The sequence below is a fragment of the Silene latifolia genome, chromosome 2 (genome assembly GCF_048544455.1).
Source record: "Silene latifolia isolate original U9 population chromosome 2, ASM4854445v1, whole genome shotgun sequence".
Lineage (NCBI taxonomy): Eukaryota > Viridiplantae > Streptophyta > Magnoliopsida > Caryophyllales > Caryophyllaceae > Silene > Silene latifolia.
This window is the reverse complement of record NC_133527.1, coordinates 141,710,354-141,724,107: the sequence shown is the minus strand read 5'-3', so window position 1 is coordinate 141,724,107 and position 13,754 is coordinate 141,710,354. Positions and strand designations below refer to the sequence as shown.

Genomic DNA, 13,754 nt, shown 5'->3' with positions numbered 1-13,754 from the left:
AAAACCGTCTCCATTTTCTGATAGCTGTTAAATCCCGAGTCAGAATGTTCTGGAATGTTCAGGATAATTCTATTCCATATTTCTCAAATTTTATCTTTTGGCAAATAAAATCCCGCAATATTCAAAAGATAATCGAATCAAATCCGTCCTACCATAACTTAAACACGGAAATCTTTCTTAAACAGGAGGAAACCTCCTGGGAACAGACGCAGCAGGTGCTGCGCCTCTTCCAAGAGACGCAGTGGCTGCTGCGCCTCTTCCCAGGCCCTTCTTTGCATGATTTACGTATCTTTTTCATATCTTTCCGAGATTCACTTCCAAAGAGTCTCCGAAACCCTAAACCTCCGCGTGATTAGTATAAATAGAAGCTTTCGTTCCTCATATTTCTTACGCGAGTGTCCGCCCTTCTCTTCTCCCTTTGCATTCTAGACTTCGTTCTTACTAATTGGCGCCTACGTGCTTGAACCTTCGACCACGTAAGCTCGGATCCTTCCGGGTACCAGCCTCTCCGTTGCATGACCGACCAATTTGACCACTACACAATAATCAATCTAATTAATCAACTTGTTAAATCGTTTTCCTCTCACGAGGGCATTCTTTCCTTGCATTCGCGTCGAGCATTCACTAATCGATCTTCTTAGTTCATCTCGTTCCGTCAACATGTAAGTCTGAGGGTGTAATAATTCCTCTTTATTTATTGTTATTTATTTTATCGTATCATCGTTGTAAGGTTTATGTCGAAAACATCTAATTAAAACCGATTTCTAAAACCGTCTTTAAAACCTTTTTTGCGGATTTCCAGTAGACAGACGTCGAGAAAAGACGCAGCAACTGCTGCGCCTCTTCGAAGGAGCGCAGCACCTGCTGCGCCTCTTCGTGAGGCTGCCGCAGTTCCTGCTTCTTTTCTTCTTCCTCCGTCCTCTGTAATTCGTATCAAAAATATTTCTTTTGCTTTGTTCGTCTGTTGTTTCGTTCATCATGATAGTTTAATAATTCATATGTATATTATTCATTCGTCATTAACATGTTCTAATCGTCGTAAATCCGACTCAAATCCCAAATAATCAATATTTGCGGGTTTTTTGTCACTAATATTCAATTCGAGTTTTAGAAGTTCAATTTCATCATATTGAGTTTCTGGGATTTACCTTTGATATATTTTCACCCGTTTAGTCATATATTCGTCAATCCATCATGTTTAGTTAATTAATTTGTTTAGTAATTAATTCGTGTAGTTAGTTTTATTAATTATTCATTAACATCGGCCCTTCACATAATTAGCCCGTTTGTTTCAGTCTCATCCATGTTTTACTGTTTTTATGACTTTAATCGCATGTAAATAATCCATTAATTACTTTCATCCGAGTAGATAATTTAATCGATCCATAAATTCACCAATTAACATTAACGGTTTGCAGTTCCGGCTTCACAGCCAGAACTCACCCTTGGAACAGACGCAGCAACTGCTGCGCCTCTTCCAAAGGGCGATTCTGCTGCGCTGTTCAGGATGAGTTCTGTCTCTGAACTCCTTTTCTGCCTTGACCTAGATTAATTAGTCTACGTATTAACCAACTAATAACCGTATTATCACCTTCTGATCTGTCGTGTTTTATTCTTTTATTGCTTTTTCTCAAATTTTCCGTTTTAAAGGTATTTTCGACATAAATCGCCTATCCAATGTAAACTAATGTAATTTCCATTATTGTAATTTATAATTATTGTATTCCATTTATCATTTGTATGTTTCCACATGTAATTGAGCATTAAAATCCAACTTCGACCCAATTGTGTGCTAACTTAATTGTTCACCGACTTAGTTAAATTCTCACATGCTAGGATTAATCTAATGGATGTTGCATTGCATGCATATAACCGACGATATATCAAGTACGAATAACTTCCCTAATCATTAGTAGAGGCCGCTATCGAGGCGGGCGGGATTAGGTGTTCGATCAAAAGAGCTTCCTAATACGTACCCTCACCCCTTACTCCAGATCTCCGTGAGCACCCGTGTTCATTGGCATCCACGAGAGTCATTCTAGACATAGAATGCTAAGGGTAACGATTGCTTAGTGTTCATGTCACTACTTTGTGTCTTGACATGACACGAGGTATTCGAACGGTTCCAATTTCCCATAAAAATTGGTGGCGACTCCATACAAAATGCAAACGCTTGTCCCTCGTTTCTCAACCAAGCGCCCCCGTGGGCGGCCCGCTGTCCACAACTCTACACAACCTTCCGAAACGACTTATTAACAATTCTCAATACGAAATACCACATTTCATTACTTCCCATTTCATTGTAACGTCGTCAATCAACCAAAAACACGTTATAATGTCGTTTAATGAGCCAAAATCACGTTTTAACGTCTTTAGTGCATATTTACATATCGTCCAGTGTTGGTCATGGCATGTTGCATATTTACATATCGTCTATCGAAACCGACATGTTTTGGGTTGTGCGTAATTGTCACTTATTTCCGGGGTGGCTTGTGTCGATCCGTATAATATTTTCATTCATATGGGGAGCAGTTTGCGTACAGGTTTTGCTTGTTGACGTGATCGGGGTTCGGGCGATGCTTTGGACTTGAAGTCGAGTTACATAGTTGGATGACATAGATAGTCGAGTTTTATATATCATAGTTACTTTTGTTATTTATTTATTTGTATGTAATTCACTAAACTTGTCATTTATATATAATGTTTCTTAATTGTAATTTCGATTTCACTGCCTCGGGAAACCGAGATGGTAACATCCTCCCATTTTCTTGGCCGGGTAAGAAGTAGATGTTACATAACTGGTCCAGATTCTATCCATTACTTGAAAGATCGAAATGGACCTCCATTACTTTCGAATGGTCCGGATTAAATCTTGGGACGATCTAATTGTTGTAATTATTTCATAAAAGTAATGTTTTAATGAATAAAGAGAGAAAATATATTAGAATAAGAGTGTATTAGAGAGGAAATAGAGAGAAAATAATGGAGAGGATCTAAATTGCTTATTAACAAAGCAAAAAAATGAAAATTGGATGTAAGCCCTTAGAAAGTAGGCCGGACTAATTCAAATTGTTGTGTTGACCTTTCTTTCATTTAATTTCCGCCGCAATTTATTTACTTATCTGTTTCTATCAATAAGAAAAACAGTCTCAAATTTTGTCAGCTTCGTTTCGTACCATTACTTAAATTTGCAGAGATCAACAAGTAACGGCACATCAACTATCGCATTTAGTTTTTAGCTACTTTTTGTGTTGGAATTTTACACTTAATTTTGTAAGTTGACTTTTTACGTATAACAACCCGACCCGCCACCGTCGTAACACAACCCCAATAAGATGGGATGTATACCTTTGGGCCCATAATTTGTCCTCACTTAAGCCCAAAAGCACAAGGCCTTGTTACTAAGTGGTGGGTGGAATCTTTTATAAACATATCACAAGCTCCATATTTTCCCGATGTGGGACAACTTTCCTCTCATACTCTTGGGGTGAACTCCCCCTGTGTGACCCGAGTACTCTTGACCACAGGCTCACCACACGGTCGCAGGGTCGCTCTGATACCATTTATAACAACCCGACCCGCCACCGTCATAACACAACCCCAATGATATGGAATGTGTACTTTTGGGCCCATAATTTGTCCTCACTTAAGCCCAAAAGCACAAGACTTTGTTACTAAGTGGTGGTTGGAATCCCTTATAAACATATCACAAGCTCCATATTTTCCCGATGTGGGACAACTTTCCTCTCATACTCTTGGGGTGTTACATTAAGTTACACTAGTATATGTTTATTATATGTTAAATGTCATTAAACTAAAATGGAGTTTTAGAGACATATACATTCATAGCTAATGAAGTTTAAAGTCACGTAAGTTATATAAATAGGCTTATGCAAAATGCATTATTGTGTAGTCTTGTGCTCTAATTGAGAGGTACAAGGTCTCACCATATGAAGTCACGTAAGTTATATAAATAGGCTTATGTACAATGCGTTATTGTGTAATCTTGTGCTCTAATTGAGAGGTACAAAGTCTCACCATATGAGAGTAGCTCTCTTACATCCTCACCCATAATTATAAAAGTGTATCACTCCAATTTATAAAAATGATTTATCTTTATGTCTTTTGGGTCCACGATACTCCCGCTGCCCAAATTCTAACATGGTATCAGAGCCCATGGTTTTGTCCTGGGTTTGATTTAAAAAAAATGATAAAAATTGGTACTCTTCCTATATACTGAAAAAAAAAAATGAAGGGGTAAAAGTGTCAACCGAAAATCGAGAATGATCGATGGACATGGGCCAAAATCTTCAGAAGTATTGAGTAGCTAAAAAAAGGCAATTTACCTAATTTCAAACAAGGGTGACAAAAAAAAATATCAACCCGCTTTATCATGGGGCAACTTAAAGAAACCCCAAAATCAAAAGTTGGCCAAAAATCCCACAAACAGAATAGGGCATTAGACTTATACAAGCAATGAGCTATAGACCCAAATTGAACAAAGAGCAATAGACCTGAATTCATGCTGGGATATTAATAACCCAAATTAAAATAAAGGGTAAAAACCCGAGCAAGATGGAAGTTGACTCAAGAAAGATAAGATAGGGTAAAGATCCTAAATCATCGAAGTTCAAGGGTACAAGAACAAGTTATAGGAAAATGACAACCTGATTGGAGATTCCAGATACCAAACTAATCCAGAATTAAGTGTCAAAGGGGAGTGTTGGAATCTGACACTTAATTGTGTCACTTAACTTTTTAAGTTACATTAGTTTATGTTTATTACATGTTAAATATAATTAAACTAAAAGAGAGTTTTAGAGACATATACATTAATAGTTAAGGGAAGTTTAAAGTCACGTAAGTTATATAAATAGGTTCATGTACGATCCATTATATTGTGTAGTCTTGTACTCTCATTGAGAGGTACAAAGTCTCACCATATGAGATTACCTCTCTTACATCATCCCCCAAAATTACAAAAGTGTATCGCTCTAATTTATACAAATGATATATGTTAGGTGACTTTTGGGTCCATGATACCTCCGTTGCGTAAATTCTAACATGATATCAGAGCCCATGGCTTTGTCCCGGGTTTGATGTATATGCTGAAAAAAAAATGAAGGGATAAAAGTGCCAACAGAAAATCAAGAATGATTGATGGACATGGGCCACAATCTTGGGTAGCCAAAAAAAAAGAGGCAATTTACCCAATTTCAAACAAGGGTGACAAATACAAAAATGTCAACCCGCTTCATCATGGGGCAACTTAAAGAGACCTCAAACCAAAAGTTGGGGCTAAAAAATCCCATAAACAATAAAGGGCATTAGACTCATACAAGCAATGAGCTACAGACCCGAATAGAAGAAAGAGTGATAGACCCAAATTCATGTCGGGCAATTAATAACCCAAAGTAAAACAAAGGGTAAAAACCCGAACAAGATGAGCGTTGACTCGAGAAAGATGAGACAAGGTAAAGATCCTAAATCATCAAAGTTCAAGGGTACAAGAACAAGTTATAGGAAGATGACAACATGATTGGAGATTCAAGATATCAAGCTAATTCGGAATTAAGTGTCCAGGGGGAGTGTTGGAATTTGACACTTAATTGTGTAAGTTAACTTTTCAAGTTACACTAGTTTATGTTTATTATATGTTAAATGTCATTAAACTAAAAGGGAGTTTTAAAGACATAAACATTAATAGCTAATTAAAGTCACGTAAGTTATATAAATAGGCTTATGTACAATACATTATTGTATAGTCTTATGCTCTCATTGAGAGGTACAAGGTCTCATCATATGAGAATAGCTCTCTTACATCACTAGTACAAAAGACCCCTATAGTGGTGGTCATAAATGACCTTTTTGTGGCGGTTTTTATAGATTTTGGGTGTGCCTTATATCACGGGGTGGTTTACACTTTGCGGCAGTTGTACAACCGCCACAATAGCTTACCTATGGTGGCGGTTTTTAAACAAAACCGCCAATATAGGCTTATATAAAACGACGGTTTTAGACAAGAACCGCCACTGTAACTCATCTACAATGGCAGTTATTGTTTAAAAACCGCCACAATAGGTATTTCAATAATATCTTTGTACCACTACCCGCCACTACATGTTATATATAACGTCGGTTGTTGTTAAAGAACCGCCATTAAATGTAATTATGACGTCGGTTGTTATTAAAGAACCGCCGTTAAAGGTAAACTAATAGTAGCGTTTCATACTTAAGAACCGCCACCATAGAAAGATATTTTAAAAAAAAAATTATTTACTACCAAAATTTTGGAAGCAATGTCCTTTGGAATTGACAAGCCAAATAGCGAAACTAACAAACAATACATACACAAGAATGCCAACCAACGAACTTGCTTACTATTCACAAAACAATAATGTCGATGTTTAAAATTATACATCCAAGTGTATAAATAATCACATACATGTTTTAGTTAATAAACTAAACAACATTTGATGTTCTCTAAACATTTAATAGCTCACTTCTCTTTACATCTTTCATCTCCTCAATTAAGATTGAATTGTTGAATCTGCAATAATACATTTAGCAAACCAATAGTGTAAAAAAACAGCCTAAATATTATTAAAATCAACATAAGACACTATATATAGAACGCTCCCAGGTTTGATCGAAAGCTTTTGCACGAGTGAGACAAAACCAGCGATTATACACTAAAGTATCAAATGTTCACACACTAAAAAATTAGAGTTTCGACTTGTACCAGCGATGTATGTGTGTGAAGTGGAAGCCATGGTCAGAGCATCGAGGGCAGGAGCATCAATAGTAGCAGCGACAACTAACCCATCAACAAATATAAATCAATTTTTAACATGACTGAGTATTTCTAAGAGGCTTGGCACCACAAACTAACCCGTCAACAGCCCTAATTCTGCTCATCCCCCATTGCACATGTTTGAGAAATGCCCATCAACTTGCTTTGTTGCTTTACCGTACTGGACTTTAATTTTTTTAACCTGAACATAAAACATGCAGATGATATTCTCTAAAGCCTAACGGTGACTTTCAGGGAATTAAATTGTTGCAAGTTAATAGATAAACCCTCAAAATAGCATCATTAAGATTCTTGTTTACAAATAGCTGTATGATGCAAAAAGTTGAGAATCCATGAGCAAAATCAAAACAAACCTAACATGGTTCATCCATAATGTTCCCATCTTGGTATCCAAGTGGTATAAGAAAAGAAAACAGCAAAACATTCCCAATCAATTCATATTAAGTCACACTGCATTTGAGATAAAACAAGACCATCACTATGATGTAGTGTGAACAAATAAACGCTACTTTACAATCCCAATAGATTCACATCTGCATAAGATAAAGAAAAAGTAGACCACCACTACAATAACTTATTTAGCCATATATGAAGTATAGTTCAAGGCACTTTTACTTAGAGGCATCTGTTTAGAATTAAACAATGGAAGATAACAGATTATTTGAAGTGGCCTTTGCTAAACACACAAGATGAAGGCAGTCCACTCTAAATTATGCAAATAGAAGGCCATAGAGAACAACACTAGATACTTGTATTAGGATGGTGACTTACAACTTATTCTTGGATGGAGTAATTAGAACACTATATGTCAGCCACCTCATTGCGCAAACGAGAGCTCTACAAAATAAATGGACACATAAATTAGATCTAAAAATATACTCAGAGTTTCAGTTAAAGAAAGTCCCCGGCGAAAAACGTCACACTACCACAAAACTATAGCAAATTCATACAATCAAAAATATATGTAATACCATGTGTTACCAAAAACAATCAAGTAATACAAATAAGAAAACACGAGAAGACATCGAAACAAAGACTGAACTTCTAGTACTGACTGTAGGAGAAAGAAAATATGAGAGCTCAATAAATAACCTGTGAGTATACTTCTTCTTTTCCCTCGGTAATGTAATAGATGAGCTAAGCAAAGATAATGTAGTAATAATCTGTGAGCATGGCTGATCGAATCAAGGTGGAAATGAAGCAAAGATGTACCAGTCGAATCCATCTGGAGGAGTTGGACAGAAAATGGATAGAAAAAGTTGAGCACATTATCAACATATCACTATAAGCCAAGCTCTAGTCACTAGTCGACCTGCTGATGACCTAAGACACCAAAGTATGCAGAGCTGAGTTTATGAACATACATTTATGTCCATTACAGGCACAACCACAGGTGTATCAAGACATGACTAATAATAGTACAACTATCAAATTTAAACTTCATATTCTAACAAGATTCCAACATAAGGAAGTCCTACCTCACATTATTGTCACACCAAATTCAAAGAGGTTTTCGCCAAAGAGAAGTCAAGGAACACTTGTACACGATATCGATCAAATATTAGATTTTAAACATTAAAATAATTTTAGTTTGAATCTGAGAAGATAGCAATGCGTGTTGTTTATGTCAAGAGAAGGATGAAGATATTGATCATCTTTTTTTCACATGCTCTATAGTCCAAAACTGATGAATTACATGGATTAGTGGCTGCACATATGACTTAGCGGGATAGATGTCTAACCTGGACTGGAAAGTACAGGGGTTCTGCTTTGAAAAAAAGAATCATCCAGGCTGCTGTAAGTGTGTGTGTTTACCATATCTGGATGCAGAGAAACAAAGCTATTGAGGATAAGCTGAACATGAGGGAGGAAAAAAAATCAAACTTTTCAAAATCGCGACAACTCTTGCTAGACAACTTGCTTAACTACCGATCACAAAATATAACAAGATGAAAGGGAATCACCTTAGTGATCATCTGACCAATGCCTCCATCTAACACTTCTGTGAAAGCCAGCAATTAAGTATTAGAACACATGCTTACCTACAACATCGCCCTGAATTATAATTATCCGAAATTAACAAGAATTGAAGCAACGAGTTTAATCAATCGATTTGGTACTGTGAATTCGAAACAGAGAAAATGCAGCAAAGACAATAGAAGAGAAAGAGACGGACAGTCGGATAAATGGAGAGTGAAACCCTAGAATTATATTATATCTCAAAGTGAAGCCACCTATAATTGCTCACACAAAACACATTACACTACTAGTAGCAATATCATAAACCTAAACATAAAAAACTGATAGCCAAAGAGATAAATCAAAACTACCATCAAAATCTCTTCTTGAAACGCATCGATGACATGATTAAAGTACACCAGCAACAAATTATAGCAAATAATTAAAACCTTAAAAAGCGATCAAGCAATTAAGAACTAAATAAAATCGAAAAGCTTAAAATTAAAAGAACCAACCTTTGGAATTGTAGTATTGGTCCCCAATGTCGACAATTAGTTCATAGGCATCGTTGTCGGAGTAATCAAATCTGAAACCCATCGTTTTGCTCCAAAGGCAAGTCCTGAATTTACAAGTCCCCTGTATAAGTTATGGACCTCGCGGTCATCCACTTCTACATGCTCTACCCATGTCACCTTCATTATAACACAATTCAGTTCAAATTCAAGTTAGTAATACATAAGTTACTGCAAAGTAGGTTAAATGGCTCACAAAAATGGATGTGTTTCTTTGTTGAATATTCATTTCCGTTTAATACAAGTCATCCTTAGGGTTAATGCTGAGTACTACCAATCCCTTCTACCTCGTCATTTACAGGAATTTTTTGTATTAGATTATTTAGATAAAATAATTGTATCACGATTGCTATTAGATCAACAACAATATGTATGATCAGAAATTGTCGTTTGATTTGTCTATGTTACTCAAACTTGGTATCAACAAAAATATGTATATATGACGGGAAACTGTATCATTTTAAAACCAGTGATGAAGAATACATAACATAGGAATTCATAATACCTTAGAGTAACCACTAGCAGACCGGATGCAGTGGTGGGCAGGTGGGGGGATGCCTGATGGTGGTGGTTGCCGGAGTTGAATTGTGAGGGGATTGTAAAGGGTTTTTGGGTTTTGGCGGTGTGGAATCGAAGAAGACGAAGAAACTGCAATCGTGGGTTTTAATTGTGAGGGAATTGTAATGGGTTTTATTTGGTGTTTTTTTCCTATTAAAGTCGGTTTTAATTAAAAACCGATGCAAAAACATACGAGTATAATGGTGTTTTTTTAGCCTAAAAAGTTATCACTTTATATTAACTTTTCGCGTCATTTTTAACGTCAGTTGTTAATAAAACCGCCGCAATTGACCTACGATGGCGTTTTCTATTTAGAACCGCCATAAAAAGCTTATGTTATCACGTCGGTTCTTACTTAAACCGTCACTATATACTTTCTACATACATAAAAATTCCCTTCCCGCCAATTTATTGAGTTTTTCGCGTCGTTTCTATTAGAATCGCCACGATAACTGCGTCGTGATAGGGGTTTTTTTTACTAGTGCATCCTCCCCTACAACTATAAAAGTGTATCACTCCAATTTATATAAAGTTATAAGATAATGATAGGGCGCCACCGGGTGGCGCCGAATTTGGGTGTCACCCTCTCACATGTATCCTTTATTGAAGGGGTCCCCACTTATTGCATCCGAGAGGGTGGTGTCAAAATTGGGTGTCACTGGGTGACGCTAACTCATTTTCCTTATATAAATAATCTATGTTTATGTCTTTTGAGTCCACGATACTTCCGCCGTCCAAATTCTAACACTTCGTAACAAAAAAATTGATACACGTACTCTTAGTAGCTCAATTTATTTGTTGTATCTCTTTGTTAAGCTCATTCTTAATCAACTTTCTTTAAATAATAAAGATTAAGTAGAAAATTCTAAAAACAGTACTTAATAATTCACCTCCTCCTTCACTTAAGTAATAGGAATCCAAACTCCTCAGGACCGGACTAAAGACCAAACTAATACAAGTAGGTCAACTTTTGGCAGGACCAAATAAAATATGGTCCGACCTGGTTCAGACCAAGTTACACAGTTTGGTCCAGTCCTGTCTTTGGTTCAGACCACCGAAAGAACACCCCTAGTAAATTTAAAATAAAAGTAAACAATTGACTGAAATGAATTACTCCGTAGTATTTAAGAAGAAGTTTTTGCTTAAATAGGGTTAAAACCGAAACTATTTAACAAAATGGTGTCGGTTCCAAACTATTTACCAAAAATGGGTCCACGTCATTACTCCGTATTTCCTTTTTTTTTGATGAGTTCTTAGTTTCTCGCTGTGTGGGACAACGAGAAGTGTCTTGCTATAACGAGGTGTTTCACAAGCTACTTTGTCCCCGCCGTTCTCCTTGCTCCGATCACTAAATAACGAAATACCACCACAGTTCTCTTCTTATAACTTCCCTTATCATACACAAATCTTTGTTTGAGTTATTAGTTCAATTGTTTGTGCAAAAAATGGCCCGCAATATCACCCTTCCACTAACGATTTCGATTTCGGCAATTCATTTATATTGTCTTAAGCTGATTGTTTGTATCGTATGAACTCGTTTTTTTGTAATTGAATTCTGGGTTGATTAATAATCATTACTTGATAAAACATGTTAGTAGTTTGGTAATGATGTGCTTAATGAGAGTTTGAAATACAAACCGTACTACCTAGAAGTATTCCTCTAACAATGGTGCATTTATACAGTGACAATTACATTACCAGTTGCCTCAAGCTTCCTGCTAATGTTGGATGAGGCGACGAGGTATTATAACAGGTCTAATATGGGAAAGACTGTTTTTTAGTTGAGTTGAATTACATAAAAAATGAGTTCATACGAACAAACAATCAGCTTAAGACAATATAAATGAATTGCCGAAACCGAAATCGTTAGTGGACGGGTGATATTGCGGGCCGTTTTTGCCACAAACCATTGAACTAGTAACTCAAACAATGATTTGTGTATGATAAGGGAAGTTAGAATAAGAGAACGGTGGTGATATTTTGTTATTTGGTGGTCGGAGCAAGGAGAACGGCGGGGACAAAGTAGCTTGTCAAACACGTCGTTATAGCATGACACTTCTCGCTGTCCCACACAGCGAGAAACTAAGAACTCATCAAAAAAAAAAAAAGAAATGCGGAATAATGAAGTGGACCCATTTTTGGTAAATAGTTTGAAACCGACACCATTTTGTTAAATAGTTTCGGTTTCAACCCCATTTAAACAAAAACTTCATTTAAGAACCTATTCCGCCCACTATTGATTGGTGACTACAACCCTAATTATACAAGTCATCGTCTATTGTCTTATTCATAGTTAATGAAGTTTGAATGATAGTTAGCTTTTAATTTGTCCTGTCCAGGAGATAATTTCATTTTGTCAAACTTGTCAGTCCCTTAAGTCGTAGCTCTCGGGCGAAGGAGAAATGTCACGAGTGACTGAGTCATTACTCTCATTAGTATACTTTGTTTCCATCCATGCAAATAATTGTCTAGAAACTTTATAGCAAGAACTTATTTCAAAAAATCTCATTATAGACGATACATATCCATCTATAACTAAAGACGGGCAAAATATAATACCACATTTCTAATAGGACAAGTAACAAGTGGGGTGGTGGGGCAAAAAATGTCACCACTTTCAAGCTATTTGACCCGTCTTTAGCTATAAACGAATATGCCACTGCACGGTCTACTATATTGGGCTCCACTGTTTTGCCCTCTTTGGATTCCGTCTATGATCGCATTACGCAAGAAGAGGAAGTGCGCAATCTGACACACGAGCGCACCTCCGCCATGGCGTTTGCTGTACACGGTGGTGGACAGGGTAGTAAGCAAGGAAGGCCACGACTGAGGTGCACTCATTGCAAGAAGCCCGGTCATAGCGAGCCCAACTGCTGGGAAAAGCATGGATATCCAGAGGGTCGAGAGCCGCGGTCTGGTGCAAGTAGCAGTGCTTCGGCAGCTCAAACAAATGCGGTATTTGGTGAGCCGGCACTTGATGCGAATCATGTCCGTCTTCATGGTAAGCCCGATGTCTATTGGATCGTTGATACAGGTGCATCCACCCCATGTGAGTGGCAATTTAAATTTGTTAACCGAGTGTGTTTCAATTCCACCCCTTGCGGTGGGTCTCCCTAATGGTGCTCGTTTAAAAGCCACTCATCGTGGCAAGGCTCGAATTAATGACACACTTGTGCTGCAGGATGTTCTTTATGTCCCGGATTTTACTTGCAATCTTTTATCCGTCTCACAGTTGCTAGTCTCCCAAAATATTTGTATCCAATTCACTAATTCGACTTGTGTTATTCAGGACCCTATCTTGAAGACGAGGATTGGTGAGGGTGCGCTTGTCGATGGGCTCTACCATCTGCCCGAGGACATCCCGAGACGTGTTAATGCTCTTGCAGACGCTGGAAATGTCGACTTGTGGCATAAACGGTTAGGTCACCCATCTTTAAAGGCCATGGAGTGTCTTCCTTCTCTTAGCAAATTTAAGCATTCTTCGAACAATGATAAGCACTGTGATATTTGTTTTCGAGCTAAGCAAACTCGATCCATTTTTCCGATAAGTAATAATAATGCTACACGTTTGTTTGAACTTATCCATTGTGATGTTTGGGGTCCATATGATCCGAATCAGTCTTGTGGGTCGCGCTATTTTCTTTCTCTTGTTGACGATTATTCACGTAGTGTGTGGGTTTTTTTGTTCAAAACAAAGGATGAAGTTAATCGTCTTATGAGAGAATTTTTTGCTTTAGTTTTGCGACAATTTAATTGCATTGTAAACCGAGTAAGGAGCGATAATGGGACGAAATTTAAACCTTTAATTCCTTATTTCCGTGAACAAGGCATAATTTTCGAAACTTCTATGG

The 13,754-nt window shown here is 37.2% G+C and overlaps 1 long non-coding RNA gene across 23 annotated transcripts; it reads right to left on the bottom strand.

Moving 5' to 3' along the window:
* Positions 1-6,358: 6,358 nt before the first annotated feature.
* LOC141643043 (uncharacterized) lies at positions 6,359-10,041 on the bottom strand. 23 transcript variants are annotated; one of them, XR_012543615.1, is made up of 8 exons: positions 9,851-10,041; positions 9,289-9,465; positions 8,779-8,816; positions 8,557-8,634; positions 7,907-8,039; positions 7,586-7,651; positions 6,743-7,264; positions 6,359-6,550 (listed from the first exon to the last, which is right to left on the bottom strand). It is a non-coding gene; the product is annotated as an uncharacterized LOC141643043 (long non-coding RNA). The 23 variants fall into 23 exon arrangements; XR_012543621.1 differs by having other exon boundaries at positions 6,743-6,995; XR_012543618.1 differs by having other exon boundaries at positions 6,743-6,817; positions 6,893-6,995; positions 7,907-8,634; positions 8,779-8,856; positions 9,851-10,031.
* Between the last annotated feature and the right edge of the window lie 3,713 nt (positions 10,042-13,754).